Here is a 24,815-nt window from a genome sequence, read left to right as displayed (position 1 = left end):
GACGCCGAGGCCGCGGAGCAAGCGTGGCCTAAAAGTGGGATGTGGACGGTGTCAGGTAGAGAGGAAGAAGAAAGGCTTCCCTGACCGGGAATCGAACCCGGGCCGCGGCGGTGAGAGCGCCGAATCCTAACCACTAGACCACCAGGGAGCGTCGGGCTCTACCACGGCTCCTGCTCGACCCATAGCAGCCGCTCGGCGCCACCTTGGCGCCAAGACCCGGCCTTTCCAAGTCCAGCCACGCGCCGCCCCTGGCAATCCACGTGTCCTCCCGTCCTTCCTGCTCGCAGCACCCTCAGAACACTGCGCGCCTGCTTCTCGCACACACAAGAAGAGCCGCTAGGGCCGCCGAGCTCCCTGCTCCCAGCTCTCCCTCACAGGCCCCCGGCCGGCCGGCCGGCCGGCCGCCCGCGGAGCGCGGCAAAAGGTCAGTCCGCTGCGTTGGCCGGGAATCGAACCCGGGTCAACTGCTTGGAAGGCAGCTATGCTCACCACTATACCACCAACGCTGCACAGCCCGGGCCGCCCCGAGACGCCGGCACCGGGCTCGCCCGAGCGCACTCTCGTCGCCGCTTCCTCCTCCCCCTCCTCCTCCTCCTCCTCCTCCGACTCCTTCTCTTCCGACTCCTCCTCCTTCTCTTCCTCCTTCTGCTCCCCTTTCTCTTCCTCGTCCTCCTCCTCCTCCTCAGCCGCCGCCGCCGCCGCTTGGAGCAGCCCTGCCCCGACGCCACGCCGGCCGGCAGCTCTGTGACGTCACAGACGCCACCAAGGCCCCCCGGCGCCCCACCCGCGCCAGCCCCACGAAGCTGCCCTAGACCACCCGCCCGATCGCCTCAGGGTGGCGCTCTCGCTGCCTTGCTGCTCCAGGTCCCTCGGCTCCACGCCGCGGCCCGCCCCCGCCCCCGGCGCACGCATCTTCCAGCACCCCGGCTCGCCAAAGCCCTTCTCCACCCGGCGCCTGGCCAGGCCACTTCCCGCACCGACAGGGAACGGCACTCATCCGCCTCCCACCCGTCCCGGCAGCTGGGCACCTATGCAGCTGTGCATAGCTGCGCAGCCTTGCGTCGCGACGCAAGGAGCCCACGGAGACAGCCACTTTGGGCGGGCCGCAACGTCATCGAGAGCTTGTGGTGTCCAGAGGAGGCCGTCGCTCGGCCGTGGCGACTGAGTGCCCGGCGACGAGGAAGGGCTGGAGGGGGTCGAGGGTGGGCAGGCTGGGCACGCGCTGGGGCCCTGCGCCTCGCTGGAGGACGGAGGGCACAGGGCGGACAAGCAGGGTCCTTGGGAGATAGGCGGCGGGACAGAGAGCGGCGCCAGCCACCAAAAGGGGGCGTGTTGCCTCCCCGTCGGGGAATCGAACCCCGGTCTCCCGCGTGACAGGCGGGGATACTCACCACTATACTAACGAGGACGGCGGCCACCGCCCCCGCGCCCGGACGCTCTCGGGCTGACTGCCGACGCCTCCCCCTGCCCTCCGGCCCCCTGCCCACCACGGGCGCCCGGCACGTGCCCGAGCCGACCCAACGCCACACCAACCGCGTCCTCCAAAGCAGCAGCCCCCGACCCGACAGGGACCCGGACCCGAGTGGCGCTGAAAGCTCCGAGTGCGCGCTGCCTATTGCCTCCGACGAGGGGATCGCGCCGGGAGGAGGGGGCCCGAGACCGAAAGCAAGGCTGCGAGGAGGGGGTGGGCGCGCGCCTGGCCATGGCCGGCGAGGAGAGGCGCGGGTGGGGGCCGGCGGCAGGGGCTGGCAAGACGCGGCCCGGCTCCGTCCGGGGCCAGGGCTGGGCGAGGACGCCACCGCGGCGGAGCCAGGCGCGTCGTCTGGCCTTGCTCCCCGTCGGCCGCCGCGCGCCCGCTCCGTCGCTCCCCCACACGGCCGCGCGCCTGGCGCGGAGCACCGCGTCCCGCCAAGGGCACCGGGCTGCGCGTCGCGTCGGGTCCCAGCCAGCCGAACGGCCACGCGCACGCCCAGGCCCGCCGTCAGGATGGCCGAGCGGTCTAAGGCGCTGCGTTCAGGTCGCAGTCTCCCCTGGAGGCGTGGGTTCGAATCCCACTCCTGACAAGCCAGCCTTTTGGCCCGCCCGACAAACGCACCCGGCCCTATGGCAGCGCTTTACTGCCTTCCAGTCCGTTCGCGCCTTGCACTCTTGCCGCCTCTCCAAACTGCGGCCCGGACATCCACGCCTCTCAGACGCGGGGCCTTCTCAGCCACGGCCGCGGGCCTGGCAGAAACGGCCCGCTACGAACCCTCCGGCCACGGGCTTTCCGGAAAAACGCCCTCCCCGCCAGCTCCTACGCCCCCTCCTACCTGCACCCACACCGGGAAGCCCTTCAGTCCTTCGCAGCACATCTTTCCTCACCTGCTGGCGGCTGCTGCTGCTGGTCTTCCTGCCTGCCTGCCTGCCTGCCTGCCTGCCTGCCTTCGCCCCTCCCACCCACGGCCTCTCCCCCGCCCCACCCCGCCCCCACCACCGCCACACGCAGAACGGCCGCGTGTGGAAAGCCCTCCACGCCTCGCCCGCCCTCCGACTTCTGCCTGGTGAACAGCGGACTCGTTCTCACAGCCTTCCTTCCACTTCCGCCAGCAGCAGCTCTCCCTCTTTCCAACATCCTGTCCTTCCCGCCAGACCCAACGGCCTGCCTGCCCATTCCATTCCCTCCACAGCCACAGCGAGGTGGCCGCCGACAGCGTCCTGACTGCCTTGTGGTGCGTGCCCTCGGTGCTTTTTCGCCTTGGGACCCTGGCCGGACCACACCTGCCTGCCTGCCTGGCTGCGTCGGAGCCGGGCGGCGGCTGAGAGGAACGTCGGTGCTCAGCCGCACCGGCCACGCCTCGCCTGCCCTGACCGGGATTCGGGCGCGGGCCAGGCCGGTTCGCCTCCTGGCTTCGCCTGGCGACACCGACAGTCAATCGGCTCCGTGGACGGCAGAGAAAGCGCAGGACGGGCCGAGCCCGTGGACGGCAGAGAAAGCGCAGGACGGGCCGAGCCCGCCTGCGTCCCTCCATCCTTCGGTGCTTCCGACCGCCTCGCGCCCTGGGGTCGCCAGAGTGCCTGGAGCCTCTCATTCAGGTGGCCCGTCGGCCTCCTGCTCAAATGGAGCCCATGCCCACGCGGCGAGCAGTGACCAGGGTCCGGCGGTTGGCGGCGAGCGCCGCTGGGGCAGCGGCGGGCGCCGGCGGCCATCGGTGCATGGGTGGTTCAGTGGTAGAATTCTCGCCTGCCACGCGGGAGGCCCGGGTTCGATTCCCGGCCCATGCAGACGCAGCGTCCCCTTTTGGTGCCCGCAGCCCCAAAGCGGAGCTGGGTTTCCCAGCTGCCACACTCAAGGCACCCGTCCTGCAACAGCTCGCTCACCACCGTACCTTCCCGGCCCCTGTCCTTCCCACGCAGACGCCCCCACCCCACACACACCCGGGAGCCAGGCCTCCAGGACCTGACACCTCGCGGGCTGAGCCACTCTTTCGCCCAGACCCTTCCTTGTCCTTGTTCTCTTCCTGACCCCGACCCCGCTTGTGTCCCGCTTGTCACCGTAAGGAACACCCCACACTGGCACCCGCACAGCCCAACCTCTTCACCTTTCGCCACGTGTCCAAGCTCTCTGCCTCACTCTGCCCCCACTCCGAAAATTATACTATCTTTGCACAACCAGCAGCAAGCAAGTCGCCACCTCTGGGAGCGATACATCCCAGTTTCCTAGAGAGTCCCAAAAGCGCTCACTTGCACGAGGAGTTCCAAAGAAGTCCACACTATCATCGCAGACTACACTCTAGATTCACGTTTTGACCCTCAACAGAAACACGTTTCCAACACCGGCCCGCTCCTCCACCGCTACTGCCACCAGCACCATCAGCACGACAAACACCACCCCCTCCCCTGAACCTCTGCTCCCACCAACAGCATCAGCCCTCGGGACAGCACCCCCAGCACCACCACCTCAGCCTCCTGCCTATTCCCACAAACACCCCCCTCCCCCCTCCTATCTCGCCACTTTTCCCCCCGATCCTTTCCAAATCCTACGTTGTCAAGGATCCTGCCCTTGCCTCTGTCCCGTTGCCCTGTTTTCCCCTTCGTCGTCTTCTCCTTTTCGTAGCAGTATGGTTGGTTTAAACATTGTGTTACTTTCAGGTGTACAGCAAAGTGATTCAGTTATATGTCCTTTTCCAGGTTATTTTCCGTTATACGTTATCACGACACATGAATACAGTTCCCTGTGCTGTACGGTAAATCCTTGTTGCTTGTGTGCTTTATGTATAGTATTTCCTCTCTGTTAATCACAGCTCCGGAATTTCCCCTGCCCTACACTTTCCCCTTGGGTAACGAACAGTGTGTTTTCTATGTCTGTGTGTCTGTCTCTCTTTGGCACATACGTTCGTTTGTAGTACGCTTTAGAGTCCCCGTATCTTTGTGCTTCTCTGCCTGACTTACGTCGCTAAGTGTAATATACTCTAGGTCCCTCCTTCTTGGTGCAAATGGCAGTATCTCACTCTTTTGTATGGCTGAGTAATATTCCACAGTACATATATATCACGTCTTCCCGTGCCAGCCATCGGTTGATGGGCACTTGGGTTTTGTCCATGTCTTGGCTGTGGCCCGTAGTGCTGCTGTGAACATGGGGGTGCATGGATCTATTCAAATGACAGTTTCTCTCCTCTGCCGATGTGTACCCACGATGGGGATTGCTGGATCATATGAGAGCCCCTATTTCACCTATTTCTTTAGTGTGTTGTTTTTATTTATGCATTTAATATTTATTTATTCATTTACTTACTTACTTATAAGAACGACTAGCTGTAATTTTGGAAGAAAAGTTGATTAACAATATGGAGTTAGTTTCAGGTGCACAGCAAAGCAGATACTGTTTCCCATGTCTAATAACGTTTCAGATTGCTTTCCATGATAGCTTACTACACGACATTGAATATCATTCCCTGTGTTATACTGGAAATCCTTGTTGCTTATGTCTTTTTTTTTTTTTTTTTTTTTGCAGTACGCGGGCCTCTCACTGCTGTGGCCTCTCCCGTTGCGGAGCACAGGCTCCGGACGCGCAGGCTCAGCGGCCATGGCTCACGGGCCCAGCCGCTCCGCGGCATGTGGGATCTTCCCGGACCGGGGCACGAACCCGTGTCCCCTGCATCGGCAGGCGGACTCTCAACCACTGCGCCACCAGGGAAGCCCCCTGCTTATGTCTTTTATATGAAGTACGGTGTATCTGTTCATCGCAGCTCCTAATTTATGTCTCCACCCCTCCCTTTCTCCTTGGGTAACCATCAGTGTGTTTTCTCTGTCTGGGAGTCTGTTTCTCTTTTGCACATACATTCTTTTCTATTACGTTTTAGATTCCACGTATCTTTGTGCTTCTCTGTCAGACTTACTTCACCAAGTGTAATAATCTCTAGGACCATCCTTAGTGTGGCAAATGGCAATATTTCATTTTCTGAAATGGCTGAGTAATACTCCCCAGTACATATATACCACATCCTTTTCTCTCAGCCGACTGCTGATGGGCACATGGGTTTTTTCTGTGTCTTGGCTGTGGCACGTAGCGCAGCTACAAACACGGGGGTGCGTGGATCTCTCCAAACAACAGTTTTTCTCTTTGGCGGCTGTGTACCCACGACGGGGATTGCTGGATCATCTGATGGCTCAGTTCCTCCTATTTATTTATTTATATATTTATTTATTTACTTACTTACTTTTAAGGATTAGTACTTGTGGTTTAGGAAGAAGAGTTGAGTAACCACATGGAGTTAGTTTCAGGTGTACAGCAAAGGGGATACTGTTTTCCATGTCTAATATTGTTTCAGATTGATTTCCAGTATAGGTTATTGCAGGATATTGAATATCATTCCCTGTGTTATTCTGTAAATCCTTGTTGCTTATCTCCTTTATATGAAGTACTGTGTATCGGTTCATCGAGCTCCTAATTTATCCCTCCACCCCTCCTTTCTCCCTCGGGTAACCATCACTGCGTTTTCCAGGTCTGTGAGCCTGTTTCTGTTTCGCACATAGATTCAGTGGTAGTACTTTTGAGATTCCACGTATCTTTGTGTTTCTCTGTCGGACATACTTCACGAAGCGTAATATTCTCGGGGAGCAGTCTTGTGGCAGCAAATGGCAATAGTTCATTCTTTTTTATTGATGGCTGAGTGATAGCTCGTACTACATAGATACGACCTCTTCTTGTACTGGCCACCCGTTGACGGGCACTTGGGTTTTTTTCCGTGTCTTGGCTAGTGCAAATAGTGCCGCTGTGAACATGGAGGTGCCTGGGCCTTTCTGAACTCTTGTTTCGCCATTTCCGGGTACGTACCCAGGAGTGGGATTGCTGGATCAGACGGGACTTCTCCCTTGGCCTCTTTCAACCTCAACCCCTCCTCCCCCCACCCCCGCCGCCACACACACCTGAGGCTGGATGGTTTCTCCCGATGAGAGGTGATGTGTGTCTCTGGGGCAGTAGAATGCCCCCACCCGATTCGGACCCCCACCTAGCCCCTGTGGTGCACTCCGTTTCTGTTGTTCTCTTGCCCGCCTCCTACCCACCGCCCCCAGTAACAACCCATTGCTTGGCCTGACCACCTTGCCGCACAGCACACCAGTCTGGGGCGCTCACCCGCCACCCCACCGCGAAGGGGTCCTCTCCCACCATCTTCCACGCCCCACAGCCCACTCACACACCCCGCCCTTCCCCCCAGCCTGGAGGCTCGGACCCCTCTCCCCGCCACCTGCCCCTTGTATCCCAGGCCCGACTGTCAAATGTCCTGCCCGGAAGTCTCACTTCTGCCAGCGCTCCTCAGACTCACCCTACTCCAGGCCCACTCCGCCCCCTGATCTGACCCACCCGCACACACGTGCCGGGCCGGGTACCACCACCACACCAAGCTTCTGCTGAGCCCCTGCCTGAGCGGCCAGCCGCTCTCCCGGGCCAGGTCCCCGCCAGCCCAACACCTCTCGCTCCTGCCCGTGCTCCAGCCAGACACCCCAGGTCCTTCCTCGCACCTCCCAGCACGCGGCCCACCGCCGCCCTCTCTCCATGGGCTCGTTCTGCTCCGTTCCCTAGCCCGCGTGGGGTGGCCACCGACCACGGCCACAAACACCTTCATCCCACACTGTCAGCCACCCCCAAGGCACCGGCAAGGGCGTTCAGGAAACCTGCTGCGGTGTTGCGAAGCACCCGTCTGCCCACCGGTGCTCCTTTCCACAGGGGATCCGGCGCTGTCAGAAGGCACCGCGTGTGACAGCGCCGTCGGTGCCGCCGCCGCTGTCGCCGTGGGGGAGAAGCAGTGCTGCTGGAGAGTCCAAACACCGGCGGGGGCGTTTGCTCGTGGACACAGCCTCGGCGGGGAGAGGCGCCGCCCCGGCCATTCGTGTTTGGGGCTGAGGCAAGCGTGTGAAAACGAAGACACGGGACGTCGAAGGCCTCGAGTGGGCGCGCGCCAGTGCGGCCAAAAGGTCTGGCCGGGCAGGGAGGGTGGACGTTGCCTGGCAGGGCTTGGGCTGCAGGTGCAGGGCACCGGGCGGCTGTTGTCGGGCAGGGCGCGACGCCGAGGCCGCGGAGCAAGCGTGGCCTAAAAGTGGGATGTGGACGGTGTCAGGTAGAGAGGAAGAAGAAAGGCTTCCCTGACCGGGAATCGAACCCGGGCCGCGGCGGTGAGAGCGCCGAATCCTAACCACTAGACCACCAGGGAGCGTCGGGCTCTACCACGGCTCCTGCTCGACCCATAGCAGCCGCTCGGCGCCACCTTGGCGCCAAGACCCGGCCTTTCCAAGTCCAGCCACGCGCCGCCCCTGGCAATCCACGTGTCCTCCCGTCCTTCCTGCTCGCAGCACCCTCAGAACACTGCGCGCCTGCTTCTCGCACACACAAGAAGAGCCGCTAGGGCCGCCGAGCTCCCTGCTCCCAGCTCTCCCTCACAGGCCCCCGGCCGGCCGGCCGGCCGGCCGCCCGCGGAGCGCGGCAAAAGGTCAGTCCGCTGCGTTGGCCGGGAATCGAACCCGGGTCAACTGCTTGGAAGGCAGCTATGCTCACCACTATACCACCAACGCTGCACAGCCCGGGCCGCCCCGAGACGCCGGCACCGGGCTCGCCCGAGCGCACTCTCGTCGCCGCTTCCTCCTCCCCCTCCTCCTCCTCCTCCTCCTCCGACTCCTTCTCTTCCGACTCCTCCTCCTTCTCTTCCTCCTTCTGCTCCCCTTTCTCTTCCTCGTCCTCCTCCTCCTCCTCAGCCGCCGCCGCCGCCGCCGCTTGGAGCAGCCCTGCCCCGACGCCACGCCGGCCGGCAGCTCTGTGACGTCACAGACGCCACCAAGGCCCCCCGGCGCCCCACCCGCGCCAGCCCCACGAAGCTGCCCTAGACCACCCGCCCGATCGCCTCAGGGTGGCGCTCTCGCTGCCTTGCTGCTCCAGGTCCCTCGGCTCCACGCCGCGGCCCGCCCCCGCCCCCGGCGCACGCATCTTCCAGCACCCCGGCTCGCCAAAGCCCTTCTCCACCCGGCGCCTGGCCAGGCCACTTCCCGCACCGACAGGGGACGGCACTCATCCGCCTCCCACCCGTCCCGGCAGCTGGGCACCTATGCAGCTGTGCATAGCTGCGCAGCCTTGCGTCGCGACGCAAGGAGCCCACGGAGACAGCCACTTTGGGCGGGCCGCAACGTCATCGAGAGCTTGTGGTGTCCAGAGGAGGCCGTCGCTCGGCCGTGGCGACTGAGTGCCCGGCGACGAGGAAGGGCTGGAGGGGGTCGAGGGTGGGCAGGCTGGGCACGCGCTGGGGCCCTGCGCCTCGCTGGAGGACGGAGGGCACAGGGCGGACAAGCAGGGTCCTTGGGAGATAGGCGGCGGGACAGAGAGCGGCGCCAGCCACCAAAAGGGGGCGTGTTGCCTCCCCGTCGGGGAATCGAACCCCGGTCTCCCGCGTGACAGGCGGGGATACTCACCACTATACTAACGAGGACGGCGGCCACCGCCCCCGCGCCCGGACGCTCTCGGGCTGACTGCCGACGCCTCCCCCTGCCCTCCGGCCCCCTGCCCACCACGGGCGCCCGGCACGTGCCCGAGCCGACCCAACGCCACACCAACCGCGTCCTCCAAAGCAGCAGCCCCCGACCCGACAGGGACCCGGACCCGAGTGGCGCTGAAAGCTCCGAGTGCGCGCTGCCTATTGCCTCCGACGAGGGGATCGCGCCGGGAGGAGGGGGCCCGAGACCGAAAGCAAGGCTGCGAGGAGGGGGTGGGCGCGCGCCTGGCCATGGCCGGCGAGGAGAGGCGCGGGTGGGGGCCGGCGGCAGGGGCTGGCAAGACGCGGCCCGGCTCCGTCCGGGGCCAGGGCTGGGCGAGGACGCCACCGCGGCGGAGCCAGGCGCGTCGTCTGGCCTTGCTCCCCGTCGGCCGCCGCGCGCCCGCTCCGTCGCTCCCCCACACGGCCGCGCGCCTGGCGCGGAGCACCGCGTCCCGCCAAGGGCACCGGGCTGCGCGTCGCGTCGGGTCCCAGCCAGCCGAACGGCCACGCGCACGCCCAGGCCCGCCGTCAGGATGGCCGAGCGGTCTAAGGCGCTGCGTTCAGGTCGCAGTCTCCCCTGGAGGCGTGGGTTCGAATCCCACTCCTGACAAGCCAGCCTTTTGGCCCGCCCGACAAACGCACCCGGCCCTATGGCAGCGCTTTACTGCCTTCCAGTCCGTTCGCGCCTTGCACTCTTGCCGCCTCTCCAAACTGCGGCCCGGACATCCACGCCTCTCAGACGCGGGGCCTTCTCAGCCACGGCCGCGGGCCTGGCAGAAACGGCCCGCTACGAACCCTCCGGCCACGGGCTTTCCGGAAAAACGCCCTCCCCGCCAGCTCCTACGCCCCCTCCTACCTGCACCCACACCGGGAAGCCCTTCAGTCCTTCGCAGCACATCTTTCCTCACCTGCTGGCGGCTGCTGCTGCTGGTCTTCCTGCCTGCCTGCCTGCCTGCCTGCCTGCCTGCCTTCGCCCCTCCCACCCACGGCCTCTCCCCCGCCCCACCCCGCCCCCACCACCGCCACACGCAGAACGGCCGCGTGTGGAAAGCCCTCCACGCCTCGCCCGCCCTCCGACTTCTGCCTGGTGAACAGCGGACTCGTTCTCACAGCCTTCCTTCCACTTCCGCCAGCAGCAGCTCTCCCTCTTTCCAACATCCTGTCCTTCCCGCCAGACCCAACGGCCTGCCTGCCCATTCCATTCCCTCCACAGCCACAGCGAGGTGGCCGCCGACAGCGTCCTGACTGCCTTGTGGTGCGTGCCCTCGGTGCTTTTTCGCCTTGGGACCCTGGCCGGACCACACCTGCCTGCCTGCCTGGCTGCGTCGGAGCCGGGCGGCGGCTGAGAGGAACGTCGGTGCTCAGCCGCACCGGCCACGCCTCGCCTGCCCTGACCGGGATTCGGGCGCGGGCCAGGCCGGTTCGCCTCCTGGCTTCGCCTGGCGACACCGACAGTCAATCGGCTCCGTGGACGGCAGAGAAAGCGCAGGACGGGCCGAGCCCGTGGACGGCAGAGAAAGCGCAGGACGGGCCGAGCCCGCCTGCGTCCCTCCATCCTTCGGTGCTTCCGACCGCCTCGCGCCCTGGGGTCGCCAGAGTGCCTGGAGCCTCTCATTCAGGTGGCCCGTCGGCCTCCTGCTCAAATGGAGCCCATGCCCACGCGGCGAGCAGTGACCAGGGTCCGGCGGTTGGCGGCGAGCGCCGCTGGGGCAGCGGCGGGCGCCGGCGGCCATCGGTGCATGGGTGGTTCAGTGGTAGAATTCTCGCCTGCCACGCGGGAGGCCCGGGTTCGATTCCCGGCCCATGCAGACGCAGCGTCCCCTTTTGGTGCCCGCAGCCCCAAAGCGGAGCTGGGTTTCCCAGCTGCCACACTCAAGGCACCCGTCCTGCAACAGCTCGCTCACCACCGTACCTTCCCGGCCCCTGTCCTTCCCACGCAGACGCCCCCACCCCACACACACCCGGGAGCCAGGCCTCCAGGACCTGACACCTCGCGGGCTGAGCCACTCTTTCGCCCAGACCCTTCCTTGTCCTTGTTCTCTTCCTGACCCCGACCCCGCTTGTGTCCCGCTTGTCACCGTAAGGAACACCCCACACTGGCACCCGCACAGCCCAACCTCTTCACCTTTCGCCACGTGTCCAAGCTCTCTGCCTCACTCTGCCCCCACTCCGAAAATTATACTATCTTTGCACAACCAGCAGCAAGCAAGTCGCCACCTCTGGGAGCGATACATCCCAGTTTCCTAGAGAGTCCCAAAAGCGCTCACTTGCACGAGGAGTTCCAAAGAAGTCCACACTATCATCGCAGACTACACTCTAGATTCACGTTTTGACCCTCAACAGAAACACGTTTCCAACACCGGCCCGCTCCTCCACCGCTACTGCCACCAGCACCATCAGCACGACAAACACCACCCCCTCCCCTGAACCTCTGCTCCCACCAACAGCATCAGCCCTCGGGACAGCACCCCCAGCACCACCACCTCAGCCTCCTGCCTATTCCCACAAACACCCCCCTCCCCCCTCCTATCTCGCCACTTTTCCCCCCGATCCTTTCCAAATCCTACGTTGTCAAGGATCCTGCCCTTGCCTCTGTCCCGTTGCCCTCTTGTTTTCCCCTTCGTCGTCTTCTCCTTTTCGTAGCAGTATGGTTGGTTTAAACATTGTGTTACTTTCAGGTGTACAGCAAAGTGATTCAGTTATATGTCCTTTTCCAGGTTATTTTCCGTTATACGTTATCACGACACATGAATACAGTTCCCTGTGCTGTACGGTAAATCCTTGTTGCTTGTGTGCTTTATGTATAGTATTTCCTCTCTGTTAATCACAGCTCCGGAATTTCCCCTGCCCTACACTTTCCCCTTGGGTAACGAACAGTGTGTTTTCTATGTCTGTGTGTCTGTCTCTCTTTGGCACATACGTTCGTTTGTAGTACGCTTTAGAGTCCCCGTATCTTTGTGCTTCTCTGCCTGACTTACGTCGCTAAGTGTAATATACTCTAGGTCCCTCCTTCTTGGTGCAAATGGCAGTATCTCACTCTTTTGTATGGCTGAGTAATATTCCACGGTACATATATATCACGTCTTCCCGTGCCAGCCATCGGTTGATGGGCACTTGGGTTTTGTCCATGTCTTGGCTGTGGCCCGTAGTGCTGCTGTGAACATGGGGGTGCATGGATCTCTTCAAATGACAGTTTCTCTCCTCTGCTGATGTGTACCCACGATGGGGATTGCTGGATCATATGAGAGCTCGTATTTCACGTATTTCTTTAGTGTGTTGCTTTTATTTATGCATTTAATATTTATTCATTTACTTACTTACTAATAAGAACTACTAGCTGTAATTTTGGAAGAAAAGTTGATTAATGATATTGAGTTAGTTTCAGGTGCACAGCAAAGCGGATTCTGTTTTCCATGTCTAATAATGTTTCAGATTGCTTTCCATGATAGCTTACTACACGATATTGAATATCATTCCCTGTGTTATACTGTAAATCCTTGTTGCTTATGTTTGTTTTTTTTTTTTTTTCTATAGTACGCGGGCCTCTCACTGCTGTGGCCTCTCCCGTTGCGGAGCACAGGCTCCGGACGCGCAGGCTCAGCGGCCATGGCTCACGGGCCCAGCCGCTCCGCGGCATGTGGGATCTTCCCGGACCGGGGCACGAACCCGTGTCCCCTGCATCGGCAGGCGGACTCTCAACCACTGCGCCACCAGGGAAGCCCCCTGCTTATGTCTTTTATATGAAGTACGGTGTATCTGTTCATCGCAGCTCCTAATTTATGTCTCCACCCCTCCCTTTCTCCTTGGGTAACCATCAGTGTGTTTTCTCTGTCTGGGAGTCTGTTTCTCTTTTGCACATACATTCTTTTCTATTACGTTTTAGATTCCACGTATCTTTGTGCTTCTCTGTCAGACTTACTTCACCAAGTGTAATAATCTCTAGGACCATCCTTAGTGTGGCAAATGGCAATATTTCATTTTCTGAAATGGCTGAGTAATACTCCCCAGTACATATATACCACATCCTTTTCTGTCAGCCGACTGCTGATGGGCACATGGGTTTTTTCTGTGTCTTGGCTGTGGCACGTAGCGCAGCTACAAACACGGGGGTGCGTGGATCTCTCCAAACAACAGTTTTTCTCTTTGGCGGCTGTGTACCCACGACGGGGATTGCTGGATCATCTGATGGCTCAGTTCCTCCTATTTATTTATTTATATATTTATTTATTTACTTACTTACTTTTAAGGATTAGTACTTGTGGTTTAGGAAGAAGAGTTGAGTAACCACATGGAGTTAGTTTCAGGTGTACAGCAAAGGGGATACTGTTTTCCATGTCTAATATTGTTTCAGATTGATTTCCAGTATAGGTTATTGCAGGATATTGAATATCATTCCCTGTGTTATTCTGTAAATCCTTGTTGCTTATCTCCTTTATATGAAGTACTGTGTATCGGTTCATCGAGCTCCTAATTTATCCCTCCACCCCTCCTTTCTCCCTCGGGTAACCATCACTGCGTTTTCCAGGTCTGTGAGCCTGTTTCTGTTTCGCACATAGATTCAGTGGTAGTACTTTTGAGATTCCACGTATCTTTGTGTTTCTCTGTCGGACATACTTCACGAAGCGTAATATTCTCGGGGAGCAGTCTTGTGGCAGCAAATGGCAATAGTTCATTCTTTTTTATTGATGGCTGAGTGATAGCTCGTACTACATAGATACGACCTCTTCTTGTACTGGCCACCCGTTGACGGGCACTTGGGTTTTTTTCCGTGTCTTGGCTAGTGCAAATAGTGCCGCTGTGAACATGGAGGTGCCTGGGCCTTTCTGAACTCTTGTTTCGCCATTTCCGGGTACGTACCCAGGAGTGGGATTGCTGGATCAGACGGGACTTCTCCCTTGGCCTCTTTCAACCTCAACCCCTCCTCCCCCCACCCCCGCCGCCACACACACCTGAGGCTGGATGGTTTCTCCCGATGAGAGGTGATGTGTGTCTCTGGGGCAGTAGAATGCCCCCACCCGATTCGGACCCCCACCTAGCCCCTGTGGTGCACTCCGTTTCTGTTGTTCTCTTGCCCGCCTCCTACCCACCGCCCCCAGTAACAACCCATTGCTTGGCCTGACCACCTTGCCGCACAGCACACCAGTCTGGGGCGCTCACCCGCCACCCCACCGCGAAGGGGTCCTCTCCCACCATCTTCCACGCCCCACAGCCCACTCACACACCCCGCCCTTCCCCCCAGCCTGGAGGCTCGGACCCCTCTCCCCGCCACCTGCCCCTTGTATCCCAGGCCCGACTGTCAAATGTCCTGCCCGGAAGTCTCACTTCTGCCAGCGCTCCTCAGACTCACCCTACTCCAGGCCCACTCCGCCCCCTGATCTGACCCACCCGCACACACGTGCCGGGCCGGGTACCACCACCACACCAAGCTTCTGCTGAGCCCCTGCCTGAGCGGCCAGCCGCTCTCCCGGGCCAGGTCCCCGCCAGCCCAACACCTCTCGCTCCTGCCCGTGCTCCAGCCAGACACCCCAGGTCCTTCCTCGCACCTCCCAGCACGCGGCCCACCGCCGCCCTCTCTCCATGGGCTCGTTCTGCTCCGTTCCCTAGCCCGCGTGGGGTGGCCACCGACCACGGCCACAAACACCTTCATCCCACACTGTCAGCCACCCCCAAGGCACCGGCAAGGGCGTTCAGGAAACCTGCTGCGGTGTTGCGAAGCACCCGTCTGCCCACCGGTGCTCCTTTCCACAGGGGATCCGGCGCTGTCAGAAGGCACCGCGTGTGACAGCGCCGTCGGTGCCGCCGCCGCTGTCGCCGTGGGGGAGAAGCAGTGCTGCTGGAGAGTCCAAACACCGGCGGGGGCGTTTGCTCGTGGACACAGCCTCGGCGGGGAGAGGCGCCGCCCCGGCCATTCGTGTTTGGGGCTGAGGCAAGCGTGTGAAAACGAAGACACGGGACGTCGAAGGCCTCGAGTGGGCGCGCGCCAGTGCGGCCAAAAGGTCTGGCCGGGCAGGGAGGGTGGACGTTGCCTGGCAGGGCTTGGGCTGCAGGTGCAGGGCACCGGGCGGCTGTTGTCGGGCAGGGCGCGACGCCGAGGCCGCGGAGCAAGCGTGGCCTAAAAGTGGGATGTGGACGGTGTCAGGTAGAGAGGAAGAAGAAAGGCTTCCCTGACCGGGAATCGAACCCGGGCCGCGGCGGTGAGAGCGCCGAATCCTAACCACTAGACCACCAGGGAGCGTCGGGCTCTACCACGGCTCCTGCTCGACCCATAGCAGCCGCTCGGCGCCACCTTGGCGCCAAGACCCGGCCTTTCCAAGTCCAGCCACGCGCCGCCCCTGGCAATCCACGTGTCCTCCCGTCCTTCCTGCTCGCAGCACCCTCAGAACACTGCGCGCCTGCTTCTCGCACACACAAGAAGAGCCGCTAGGGCCGCCGAGCTCCCTGCTCCCAGCTCTCCCTCACAGGCCCCCGGCCGGCCGGCCGGCCGGCCGCCCGCGGAGCGCGGCAAAAGGTCAGTCCGCTGCGTTGGCCGGGAATCGAACCCGGGTCAACTGCTTGGAAGGCAGCTATGCTCACCACTATACCACCAACGCTGCACAGCCCGGGCCGCCCCGAGACGCCGGCACCGGGCTCGCCCGAGCGCACTCTCGTCGCCGCTTCCTCCTCCCCCTCCTCCTCCTCCTCCTCCTCCGACTCCTTCTCTTCCGACTCCTCCTCCTTCTCTTCCTCCTTCTGCTCCCCTTTCTCTTCCTCGTCCTCCTCCTCCTCCTCAGCCGCCGCCGCCGCCGCTTGGAGCAGCCCTGCCCCGACGCCACGCCGGCCGGCAGCTCTGTGACGTCACAGACGCCACCAAGGCCCCCCGGCGCCCCACCCGCGCCAGCCCCACGAAGCTGCCCTAGACCACCCGCCCGATCGCCTCAGGGTGGCGCTCTCGCTGCCTTGCTGCTCCAGGTCCCTCGGCTCCACGCCGCGGCCCGCCCCCGCCCCCGGCGCACGCATCTTCCAGCACCCCGGCTCGCCAAAGCCCTTCTCCACCCGGCGCCTGGCCAGGCCACTTCCCGCACCGACAGGGAACGGCACTCATCCGCCTCCCACCCGTCCCGGCAGCTGGGCACCTATGCAGCTGTGCATAGCTGCGCAGCCTTGCGTCGCGACGCAAGGAGCCCACGGAGACAGCCACTTTGGGCGGGCCGCAACGTCATCGAGAGCTTGTGGTGTCCAGAGGAGGCCGTCGCTCGGCCGTGGCGACTGAGTGCCCGGCGACGAGGAAGGGCTGGAGGGGGTCGAGGGTGGGCAGGCTGGGCACGCGCTGGGGCCCTGCGCCTCGCTGGAGGACGGAGGGCACAGGGCGGACAAGCAGGGTCCTTGGGAGATAGGCGGCGGGACAGAGAGCGGCGCCAGCCACCAAAAGGGGGCGTGTTGCCTCCCCGTCGGGGAATCGAACCCCGGTCTCCCGCGTGACAGGCGGGGATACTCACCACTATACTAACGAGGACGGCGGCCACCGCCCCCGCGCCCGGACGCTCTCGGGCTGACTGCCGACGCCTCCCCCTGCCCTCCGGCCCCCTGCCCACCACGGGCGCCCGGCACGTGCCCGAGCCGACCCAACGCCACACCAACCGCGTCCTCCAAAGCAGCAGCCCCCGACCCGACAGGGACCCGGACCCGAGTGGCGCTGAAAGCTCCGAGTGCGCGCTGCCTATTGCCTCCGACGAGGGGATCGCGCCGGGAGGAGGGGGCCCGAGACCGAAAGCAAGGCTGCGAGGAGGGGGTGGGCGCGCGCCTGGCCATGGCCGGCGAGGAGAGGCGCGGGTGGGGGCCGGCGGCAGGGGCTGGCAAGACGCGGCCCGGCTCCGTCCGGGGCCAGGGCTGGGCGAGGACGCCACCGCGGCGGAGCCAGGCGCGTCGTCTGGCCTTGCTCCCCGTCGGCCGCCGCGCGCCCGCTCCGTCGCTCCCCCACACGGCCGCGCGCCTGGCGCGGAGCACCGCGTCCCGCCAAGGGCACCGGGCTGCGCGTCGCGTCGGGTCCCAGCCAGCCGAACGGCCACGCGCACGCCCAGGCCCGCCGTCAGGATGGCCGAGCGGTCTAAGGCGCTGCGTTCAGGTCGCAGTCTCCCCTGGAGGCGTGGGTTCGAATCCCACTCCTGACAAGCCAGCCTTTTGGCCCGCCCGACAAACGCACCCGGCCCTATGGCAGCGCTTTACTGCCTTCCAGTCCGTTCGCGCCTTGCACTCTTGCCGCCTCTCCAAACTGCGGCCCGGACATCCACGCCTCTCAGACGCGGGGCCTTCTCAGCCACGGCCGCGGGCCTGGCAGAAACGGCCCGCTACGAACCCTCCGGCCACGGGCTTTCCGGAAAAACGCCCTCCCCGCCAGCTCCTACGCCCCCTCCTACCTGCACCCACACCGGGAAGCCCTTCAGTCCTTCGCAGCACATCTTTCCTCACCTGCTGGCGGCTGCTGCTGCTGGTCTTCCTGCCTGCCTGCCTGCCTGCCTGCCTGCCTGCCTTCGCCCCTCCCACCCACGGCCTCTCCCCCGCCCCACCCCGCCCCCACCACCGCCACACGCAGAACGGCCGCGTGTGGAAAGCCCTCCACGCCTCGCCCGCCCTCCGACTTCTGCCTGGTGAACAGCGGACTCGTTCTCACAGCCTTCCTTCCACTTCCGCCAGCAGCAGCTCTCCCTCTTTCCAACATCCTGTCCTTCCCGCCAGACCCAACGGCCTGCCTGCCCATTCCATTCCCTCCACAGCCACAGCGAGGTGGCCGCCGACAGCGTCCTGACTGCCTTGTGGTGCGTGCCCTCGGTGCTTTTTCGCCTTGGGACCCTGGCCGGACCACACCTGCCTGCCTGCCTGGCTGCGTCGGAGCCGGGCGGCGGCTGAGAGGAACGTCGGTGCTCAGCCGCACCGGCCACGCCTCGCCTGCCCTGACCGGGATTCGGGCGCGGGCCAGGCCGGTTCGCCTCCTGGCTTCGCCTGGCGACACCGACAGTCAATCGGCTCCGTGGACGGCAGAGAAAGCGCAGGACGGGCCGAGCCCGTGGACGGCAGAGAAAGCGCAGGACGGGCCGAGCCCGCCTGCGTCCCTCCATCCTTCGGTGCTTCCGACCGCCTCGCGCCCTGGGGTCGCCAGAGTGCCTGGAGCCTCTCATTCAGGTGGCCCGTCGGCCTCCTGCTCAAATGGAGCCCATGCCCACGCGGCGAGCAGTGACCAGGGTCCGGCGGTTGGCGGCGAGCGCCGCTGGGGCAGCGGCGGGCGCCGGCGGCCATCGGTGCATGGGTGGTTCAGTGGTAGAATTCTCGCCTGCCACGCGGGAGGCCCGGGTTCGATTCCCGGCCCATGCAGACGCAGCGTCCCCTTTTGGTGCCCGCAGCCCCAAAGCGGAGCTGGGTTTCCCAGGTGCCACACTCAAGGCACCCGTCCTGCAACAGCTCGCTCACCACCGTACCTTCCCGGCCCCTGTCCTTCCCACGCAGACGCCCCCACCCCACACACACCCGGGAGCCAGGCCTCCAGGACCTGACACCTCGCGGGCTGAGCCACTCTTTCGCCCAGACCCTTCCTTGTCCTTGTTCTCTTCCTGACCCCGACCCCGCTTGTGTCCCGCTTGTCACCGTAAGGAACACCCCACACTGGCACCCGCACAGCCCAACCTCTTCACCTTTCGCCACGTGTCCAAGCTCTCTGCCTCACTCTGCCCCCACTCCGAAAATTATACTATCTTTGCACAACCAGCAGCAAGCAAGTCGCCACCTCTGGGAGCGATACATCCCAGTTTCCTAGAGAGTCCCAAAAGCGCTCACTTGCACGAGGAGTTCCAAAGAAGTCCACACTATCATCGCAGACTACACTCTAGATTCACGTTTTGACCCTCAACAGAAACACGTTTCCAACACCGGCCCGCTCCTCCACCGCTACTGCCACCAGCACCATCAGCACGACAAACACCACCCCCTCCCCTGAACCTCTGCTCCCACCAACAGCATCAGCCCTCGGGACAGCACCCCCAGCACCACCACCTCAGCCTCCTGCCTATTCCCACAAACACCCCCCTCCCCCCTCCTATCTCGCCACTTTTCCCCCCGATCCTTTCCAAATCCTACGTTGTCAAGGATCCTGCCCTTGCCTCTGTCCCGTTGCCCTGTTTTCCCCTTCGTCGTCTTCTCCTTTTCGTAGCAGTATGGTTGGTTTAAACATTGTGTTACTTTCAGGTGTACAGCAAAGTGATTCAGTTATATGTCCTTTTCCAGGTTATTTTCCGTTATACGTTATCACGACACATGAATACAGTTCCCTGTGCTGTACGGTAAATCCTTGTTGCTTGTGTGCTTTATGTATAGTATTTCCTCTCTGTTAATCACAGCTCCGGAATTTCCCCTGCCCTACACTTTCCCCTTGGGTAACGAACAGTGTGTTTTCTATGTCTGTGTGTCTGTCTCTCTTTGGCACATACGTTCGTTTGTAGTACGCTTTAGAGTCCCCGTATCTTTGTGCTTCTCTGCCTGACTTACGTCGCTAAGTGTAATATACTCTAGGTCCCTCCTTCTTGGTGCAAATGGCAGTATCTCACTCTTTTGTATGGCTGAGTAATATTCCACAGTACATATATATCACGTCTTCCCGTGCCAGCCATCGGTTGATGGGCACTTGGGTTTTGTCCATGTCTTGGCTGTGGCCCGTAGTGCTGCTGTGAACATGGGGGTGCATGGATCTATTCAAATGACAGTTTCTCTCCTCTGCCGATGTGTACCCACGATGGGGATTGCTGGATCATATGAGAGCCCCTATTTCACCTATTTCTTTAGTGTGTTGTTTTTATTTATGCATTTAATATTTATTTATTCATTTACTTACTTACTTATAAGAACGACTAGCTGTAATTTTGGAAGAAAAGTTGATTAACAATATGGAGTTAGTTTCAGGTGCACAGCAAAGCAGATACTGTTTCCCATGTCTAATAACGTTTCAGATTGCTTTCCATGATAGCTTACTACACGACATTGAATATCATTCCCTGTGTTATACTGGAAATCCTTGTTGCTTATGTCTTTTTTTTTTTTTTTTTTTTTGCAGTACGCGGGCCTCTCACTGCTGTGGCCTCTCCCGTTGCGGAGCACAGGCTCCGGACGCGCAGGCTCAGCGGCCATGGCTCACGGGCCCAGCCGCTCCGCGGCATGTGGGATCTTCCCGGACCGGGGCACGAACCCGTGTCCCCTGCATCGGCAGGCGGACTCTCAACCACTGCGCCACCAGGGAAGCCCCCTGCTTATGTCTTTTATATGAAGTACGGTGTATCTGTTCATCGCAGCTCCTAATTTATGTCTCCACCCCTCCCTTTCTCCTTGGGTAACCATCAGTGTGTTTTCTCTGTCTGGGAGTCTGTTTCTCTTTTGCACATACATTCTTTTCTATTACGTTTTAGATTCCACGTATCTTTGTGCTTCTCTGTCAGACTTACTTCACCAAGTGTAATAATCTCTAGGACCATCCTTAGTGTGGCAAATGGCAATATTTCATTTTCTGAAATGGCTGAGTAATACTCCCCAGTACATATATACCACATCCTTTTCTGTCAGCCGACTGCTGATGGGCACATGGGTTTTTTCTGTGTCTTGGCTGTGGCACGTAGCGCAGCTACAAACACGGGGGTGCGTGGATCTCTCCAAACAACAGTTTTTCTCTTTGGCGGCTGTGTACCCACGACGGGGATTGCTGGATCATCTGATGGCTCAGTTCCTCCTATTTATTTATTTATATATTTATTTATTTACTTACTTACTTTTAAGGATTAGTACTTGTGGTTTAGGAAGAAGAGTTGAGTAACCACATGGAGTTAGTTTCAGGTGTACAGCAAAGGGGATACTGTTTTCCATGTCTAATATTGTTTCAGATTGATTTCCAGTATAGGTTATTGCAGGATATTGAATATCATTCCCTGTGTTATTCTGTAAATCCTTGTTGCTTATCTCCTTTATATGAAGTACTGTGTATCGGTTCATCGAGCTCCTAATTTATCCCTCCACCCCTCCTTTCTCCCTCGGGTAACCATCACTGCGTTTTCCAGGTCTGTGAGCCTGTTTCTGTTTCGCACATAGATTCAGTGGTAGTACTTTTGAGATTCCACGTATCTTTGTGTTTCTCTGTCGGACATACTTCACGAAGCGTAATATTCTCGGGGAGCAGTCTTGTGGCAGCAAATGGCAATAGTTCATTCTTTTTTATTGATGGCTGAGTGATAGCTCGTACTACATAGATACGACCTCTTCTTGTACTGGCCACCCGTTGACGGGCACTTGGGTTTTTTTCCGTGTCTTGGCTAGTGCAAATAGTGCCGCTGTGAACATGGAGGTGCCTGGGCCTTTCTGAACTCTTGTTTCGCCATTTCCGGGTACGTACCCAGGAGTGGGATTGCTGGATCAGACGGGACTTCTCCCTTGGCCTCTTTCAACCTCAACCCCTCCTCCCCCCACCCCCGCCGCCACACACACCTGAGGCTGGATGGTTTCTCCCGATGAGAGGTGATGTGTGTCTCTGGGGCAGTAGAATGCCCCCACCCGATTCGGACCCCCACCTAGCCCCTGTGGTGCACTCCGTTTCTGTTGTTCTCTTGCCCGCCTCCTACCCACCGCCCCCAGTAACAACCCATTGCTTGGCCTGACCACCTTGCCGCACAGCACACCAGTCTGGGGCGCTCACCCGCCACCCCACCGCGAAGGGGTCCTCTCCCACCATCTTCCACGCCCCACAGCCCACTCACACACCCCGCCCTTCCCCCCAGCCTGGAGGCTCGGACCCCTCTCCCTGCCACCTGCCCCTTGTATCCCAGGCCCGACTGTCAAATGTCCTGCCCGGAAGTCTCACTTCTGCCAGCGCTCCTCAGACTCACCCTACTCCAGGCCCACTCCGCCCCCTGATCTGACCCACCCGCACACACGTGCCGGGCCGGGTACCACCACCACACCAAGCTTCTGCTGAGCCCCTGCCTGAGCGGCCAGCCGCTCTCCCGGGCCAGGTCCCCGCCAGCCCAACACCTCTCGCTCCTGCCCGTGCTCCAGCCAGACACCCCAGGTCCTTCCTCGCACCTCCCAGCACGCGGCCCACCGCCGCCCTCTCTCCATGGGCTCGTTCTGCTCCGTTCCCTAGCCCGCGTGGGGTGGCCACCGACCACGGCCACAAACACCTTCATCCCACACTGTCAGCCACCCCCAAGGCACCGGCAAGGGCGTTCAGGAAACCTGCTGCGGTGTTGCGAAGCACCCGTCTGCCCACCGGTGCTCCTTTCCACAGGGGATCCGGCGCTGTCAGAAGGCACCGCGTGTGACAGCGCCGTCGGTGCCGCCGCCGCTGTCGCCGTGGGGGAGAAGCAGTGCTGCTGGAGAGTCCAAACACCGGCGGGGGCGTTTGCTCGTGGACACAGCCTCGGCGGGGAGAGGCGCCGCCCCGGCCATTCGTGTTTGGGGCTGAGGCAAGCGTGTGAAAACGAAGACACGGGACGTCGAAGGCCTCGAGTGGGCGCGCGCCAGTGCGGCCAAAAGGTCTGGCCGGGCAGGGAGGGTGGACGTTGCCTGGCAGGGCTTGGGCTGCAGGTGCAGGGCACCGGGCGGCTGTTGTCGGGCAGGGCGCGACGCCGAGGCCGCGGAGCAAGCGTGGCCTAAAAGTGGGATGTGGACGGTGTCAGGTAGAGAGGAAGAAGAAAGGCTTCCCTGACCGGGAATCGAACCCGGGCCGCGGCGGTGAGAGCGCCGAATCCTAACCACTAGACCACCAGGGAGCGTCGGGCTCTACCACGGCTCCTGCTCGACCCATAGCAGCCGCTCGGCGCCACCTTGGCGCCAAGACCCGGCCTTTCCAAGTCCAGCCACGCGCCGCCCCTGGCAATCCACGTGTCCTCCCGTCCTTCCTGCTCGCAGCACCCTCAGAACACTGCGCGCCTGCTTCTCGCACACACAAGAAGAGCCGCTAGGGCCGCCGAGCTCCCTGCTCCCAGCTCTCCCTCACAGGCCCCCGGCCGGCCGGCCGGCCGGCCGCCCGCGGAGCGCGGCAAAAGGTCAGTCCGCTGCGTTGGCCGGGAATCGAACCCGGGTCAACTGCTTGGAAGGCAGCTATGCTCACCACTATACCACCAACGCTGCACAGCCCGGGCCGCCCCGAGACGCCGGCACCGGGCTCGCCCGAGCGCACTCTCGTCGCCGCTTCCTCCTCCCCCTCCTCCTCCTCCTCCTCCTCCGACTCCTTCTCTTCCGACTCCTCCTCCTTCTCTTCCTCCTTCTGCTCCCCTTTCTCTTCCTCGTCCTCCTCCTCCTCCTCAGCCGCCGCCGCCGCCGCCGCTTGGAGCAGCCCTGCCCCGACGCCACGCCGGCCGGCAGCTCTGTGACGTCACAGACGCCACCAAGGCCCCCCGGCGCCCCACCCGCGCCAGCCCCACGAAGCTGCCCTAGACCACCCGCCCGATCGCCTCAGGGTGGCGCTCTCGCTGCCTTGCTGCTCCAGGTCCCTCGGCTCCACGCCGCGGCCCGCCCCCGCCCCCGGCGCACGCATCTTCCAGCACCCCGGCTCGCCAAAGCCCTTCTCCACCCGGCGCCTGGCCAGGCCACTTCCCGCACCGACAGGGGACGGCACTCATCCGCCTCCCACCCGTCCCGGCAGCTGGGCACCTATGCAGCTGTGCATAGCTGCGCAGCCTTGCGTCGCGACGCAAGGAGCCCACGGAGACAGCCACTTTGGGCGGGCCGCAACGTCATCGAGAGCTTGTGGTGTCCAGAGGAGGCCGTCGCTCGGCCGTGGCGACTGAGTGCCCGGCGACGAGGAAGGGCTGGAGGGGGTCGAGGGTGGGCAGGCTGGGCACGCGCTGGGGCCCTGCGCCTCGCTGGAGGACGGAGGGCACAGGGCGGACAAGCAGGGTCCTTGGGAGATAGGCGGCGGGACAGAGAGCGGCGCCAGCCACCAAAAGGGGGCGTGTTGCCTCCCCGTCGGGGAATCGAACCCCGGTCTCCCGCGTGACAGGCGGGGATACTCACCACTATACTAACGAGGACGGCGGCCACCGCCCCCGCGCCCGGACGCTCTCGGGCTGACTGCCGACGCCTCCCCCTGCCCTCCGGCCCCCTGCCCACCACGGGCGCCCGGCACGTGCCCGAGCCGACCCAACGCCACACCAACCGCGTCCTCCAAAGCAGCAGCCCCCGACCCGACAGGGACCCGGACCCGAGTGGCGCTGAAAGCTCCGAGTGCGCGCTGCCTATTGCCTCCGACGAGGGGATCGCGCCGGGAGGAGGGGGCCCGAGACCGAAAGCAAGGCTGCGAGGAGGGGGTGGGCGCGCGCCTGGCCATGGCCGGCGAGGAGAGGCGCGGGTGGGGGCCGGCGGCAGGGGCTGGCAAGACGCGGCCCGGCTCCGTCCGGGGCCAGGGCTGGGCGAGGACGCCACCGCGGCGGAGCCAGGCGCGTCGTCTGGCCTTGCTCCCCGTCGGCCGCCGCGCGCCCGCTCCGTCGCTCCCCCACACGGCCGCGCGCCTGGCGCGGAGCACCGCGTCCCGCCAAGGGCACCGGGCTGCGCGTCGCGTCGGGTCCCAGCCAGCCGAACGGCCACGCGCACGCCCAGGCCCGCCGTCAGGATGGCCGAGCGGTCTAAGGCGCTGCGTTCAGGTCGCAGTCTCCCCTGGAGGCGTGGGTTCGAATCCCACTCCTGACAAGCCAGCCTTTTGGCCCGCCCGACAAACGCACCCGGCCCTATGGCAGCGCTTTACTGCCTTCCAGTCCGTTCGCGCCTTGCACTCTTGCCGCCTCTCCAAACTGCGGCCCGGACATCCACGCCTCTCAG

General features: G+C 62.3%; 19 non-coding genes across 19 annotated transcripts; 7 read left to right on the top strand and 12 right to left on the bottom strand.

Annotated features, from left to right (window-relative positions):
* Window positions 1-76: 76 nt before the first annotated feature.
* Window positions 77-148, bottom strand: TRNAE-CUC (transfer RNA glutamic acid (anticodon CUC)). The gene has a single exon. It is a non-coding gene; the product is annotated as a tRNA-Glu (tRNA).
* A 286-nt stretch (window positions 149-434) lies between these two features.
* Window positions 435-506, bottom strand: TRNAG-UCC (transfer RNA glycine (anticodon UCC)). Its single transcript has one exon. It is a non-coding gene; the product is annotated as a tRNA-Gly (tRNA).
* Window positions 507-1,336: 830 nt separating this feature from the next.
* Window positions 1,337-1,408, bottom strand: TRNAD-GUC (transfer RNA aspartic acid (anticodon GUC)). Its single transcript has one exon. It is a non-coding gene; the product is annotated as a tRNA-Asp (tRNA).
* Window positions 1,409-1,980: 572 nt separating this feature from the next.
* On the top strand, window positions 1,981-2,063 carry TRNAL-CAG (transfer RNA leucine (anticodon CAG)). The gene has a single exon. It is a non-coding gene; the product is annotated as a tRNA-Leu (tRNA).
* Window positions 2,064-3,190: 1,127 nt separating this feature from the next.
* Window positions 3,191-3,261, top strand: TRNAG-GCC (transfer RNA glycine (anticodon GCC)). The gene has a single exon. It is a non-coding gene; the product is annotated as a tRNA-Gly (tRNA).
* Window positions 3,262-7,616: 4,355 nt separating this feature from the next.
* TRNAE-CUC (transfer RNA glutamic acid (anticodon CUC)) lies at window positions 7,617-7,688 on the bottom strand. The gene has a single exon. It is a non-coding gene; the product is annotated as a tRNA-Glu (tRNA).
* A 286-nt stretch (window positions 7,689-7,974) lies between these two features.
* TRNAG-UCC (transfer RNA glycine (anticodon UCC)) lies at window positions 7,975-8,046 on the bottom strand. Its single transcript has one exon. It is a non-coding gene; the product is annotated as a tRNA-Gly (tRNA).
* An 833-nt stretch (window positions 8,047-8,879) lies between these two features.
* Window positions 8,880-8,951, bottom strand: TRNAD-GUC (transfer RNA aspartic acid (anticodon GUC)). Its single transcript has one exon. It is a non-coding gene; the product is annotated as a tRNA-Asp (tRNA).
* A 572-nt stretch (window positions 8,952-9,523) lies between these two features.
* TRNAL-CAG (transfer RNA leucine (anticodon CAG)) lies at window positions 9,524-9,606 on the top strand. Its single transcript has one exon. It is a non-coding gene; the product is annotated as a tRNA-Leu (tRNA).
* A 1,127-nt stretch (window positions 9,607-10,733) lies between these two features.
* On the top strand, window positions 10,734-10,804 carry TRNAG-GCC (transfer RNA glycine (anticodon GCC)). The gene has a single exon. It is a non-coding gene; the product is annotated as a tRNA-Gly (tRNA).
* A 4,352-nt stretch (window positions 10,805-15,156) lies between these two features.
* TRNAE-CUC (transfer RNA glutamic acid (anticodon CUC)) lies at window positions 15,157-15,228 on the bottom strand. Its single transcript has one exon. It is a non-coding gene; the product is annotated as a tRNA-Glu (tRNA).
* Window positions 15,229-15,514: 286 nt separating this feature from the next.
* TRNAG-UCC (transfer RNA glycine (anticodon UCC)) lies at window positions 15,515-15,586 on the bottom strand. The gene has a single exon. It is a non-coding gene; the product is annotated as a tRNA-Gly (tRNA).
* An 830-nt stretch (window positions 15,587-16,416) lies between these two features.
* TRNAD-GUC (transfer RNA aspartic acid (anticodon GUC)) lies at window positions 16,417-16,488 on the bottom strand. The gene has a single exon. It is a non-coding gene; the product is annotated as a tRNA-Asp (tRNA).
* A 572-nt stretch (window positions 16,489-17,060) lies between these two features.
* TRNAL-CAG (transfer RNA leucine (anticodon CAG)) lies at window positions 17,061-17,143 on the top strand. Its single transcript has one exon. It is a non-coding gene; the product is annotated as a tRNA-Leu (tRNA).
* A 1,127-nt stretch (window positions 17,144-18,270) lies between these two features.
* On the top strand, window positions 18,271-18,341 carry TRNAG-GCC (transfer RNA glycine (anticodon GCC)). Its single transcript has one exon. It is a non-coding gene; the product is annotated as a tRNA-Gly (tRNA).
* Window positions 18,342-22,696: 4,355 nt separating this feature from the next.
* On the bottom strand, window positions 22,697-22,768 carry TRNAE-CUC (transfer RNA glutamic acid (anticodon CUC)). The gene has a single exon. It is a non-coding gene; the product is annotated as a tRNA-Glu (tRNA).
* Window positions 22,769-23,054: 286 nt separating this feature from the next.
* TRNAG-UCC (transfer RNA glycine (anticodon UCC)) lies at window positions 23,055-23,126 on the bottom strand. The gene has a single exon. It is a non-coding gene; the product is annotated as a tRNA-Gly (tRNA).
* An 833-nt stretch (window positions 23,127-23,959) lies between these two features.
* On the bottom strand, window positions 23,960-24,031 carry TRNAD-GUC (transfer RNA aspartic acid (anticodon GUC)). The gene has a single exon. It is a non-coding gene; the product is annotated as a tRNA-Asp (tRNA).
* A 572-nt stretch (window positions 24,032-24,603) lies between these two features.
* Window positions 24,604-24,686, top strand: TRNAL-CAG (transfer RNA leucine (anticodon CAG)). The gene has a single exon. It is a non-coding gene; the product is annotated as a tRNA-Leu (tRNA).
* The last annotated feature ends 129 nt before the right edge of the window (window positions 24,687-24,815 follow it).

Source organism: Globicephala melas, chromosome 1, assembly GCF_963455315.2.
Source record: "Globicephala melas chromosome 1, mGloMel1.2, whole genome shotgun sequence".
Lineage (NCBI taxonomy): Eukaryota > Metazoa > Chordata > Mammalia > Artiodactyla > Delphinidae > Globicephala > Globicephala melas.
The sequence above is the reverse complement of the archived record's forward strand: the minus strand, read 5'-3'. Positions and strand labels throughout refer to the sequence as shown.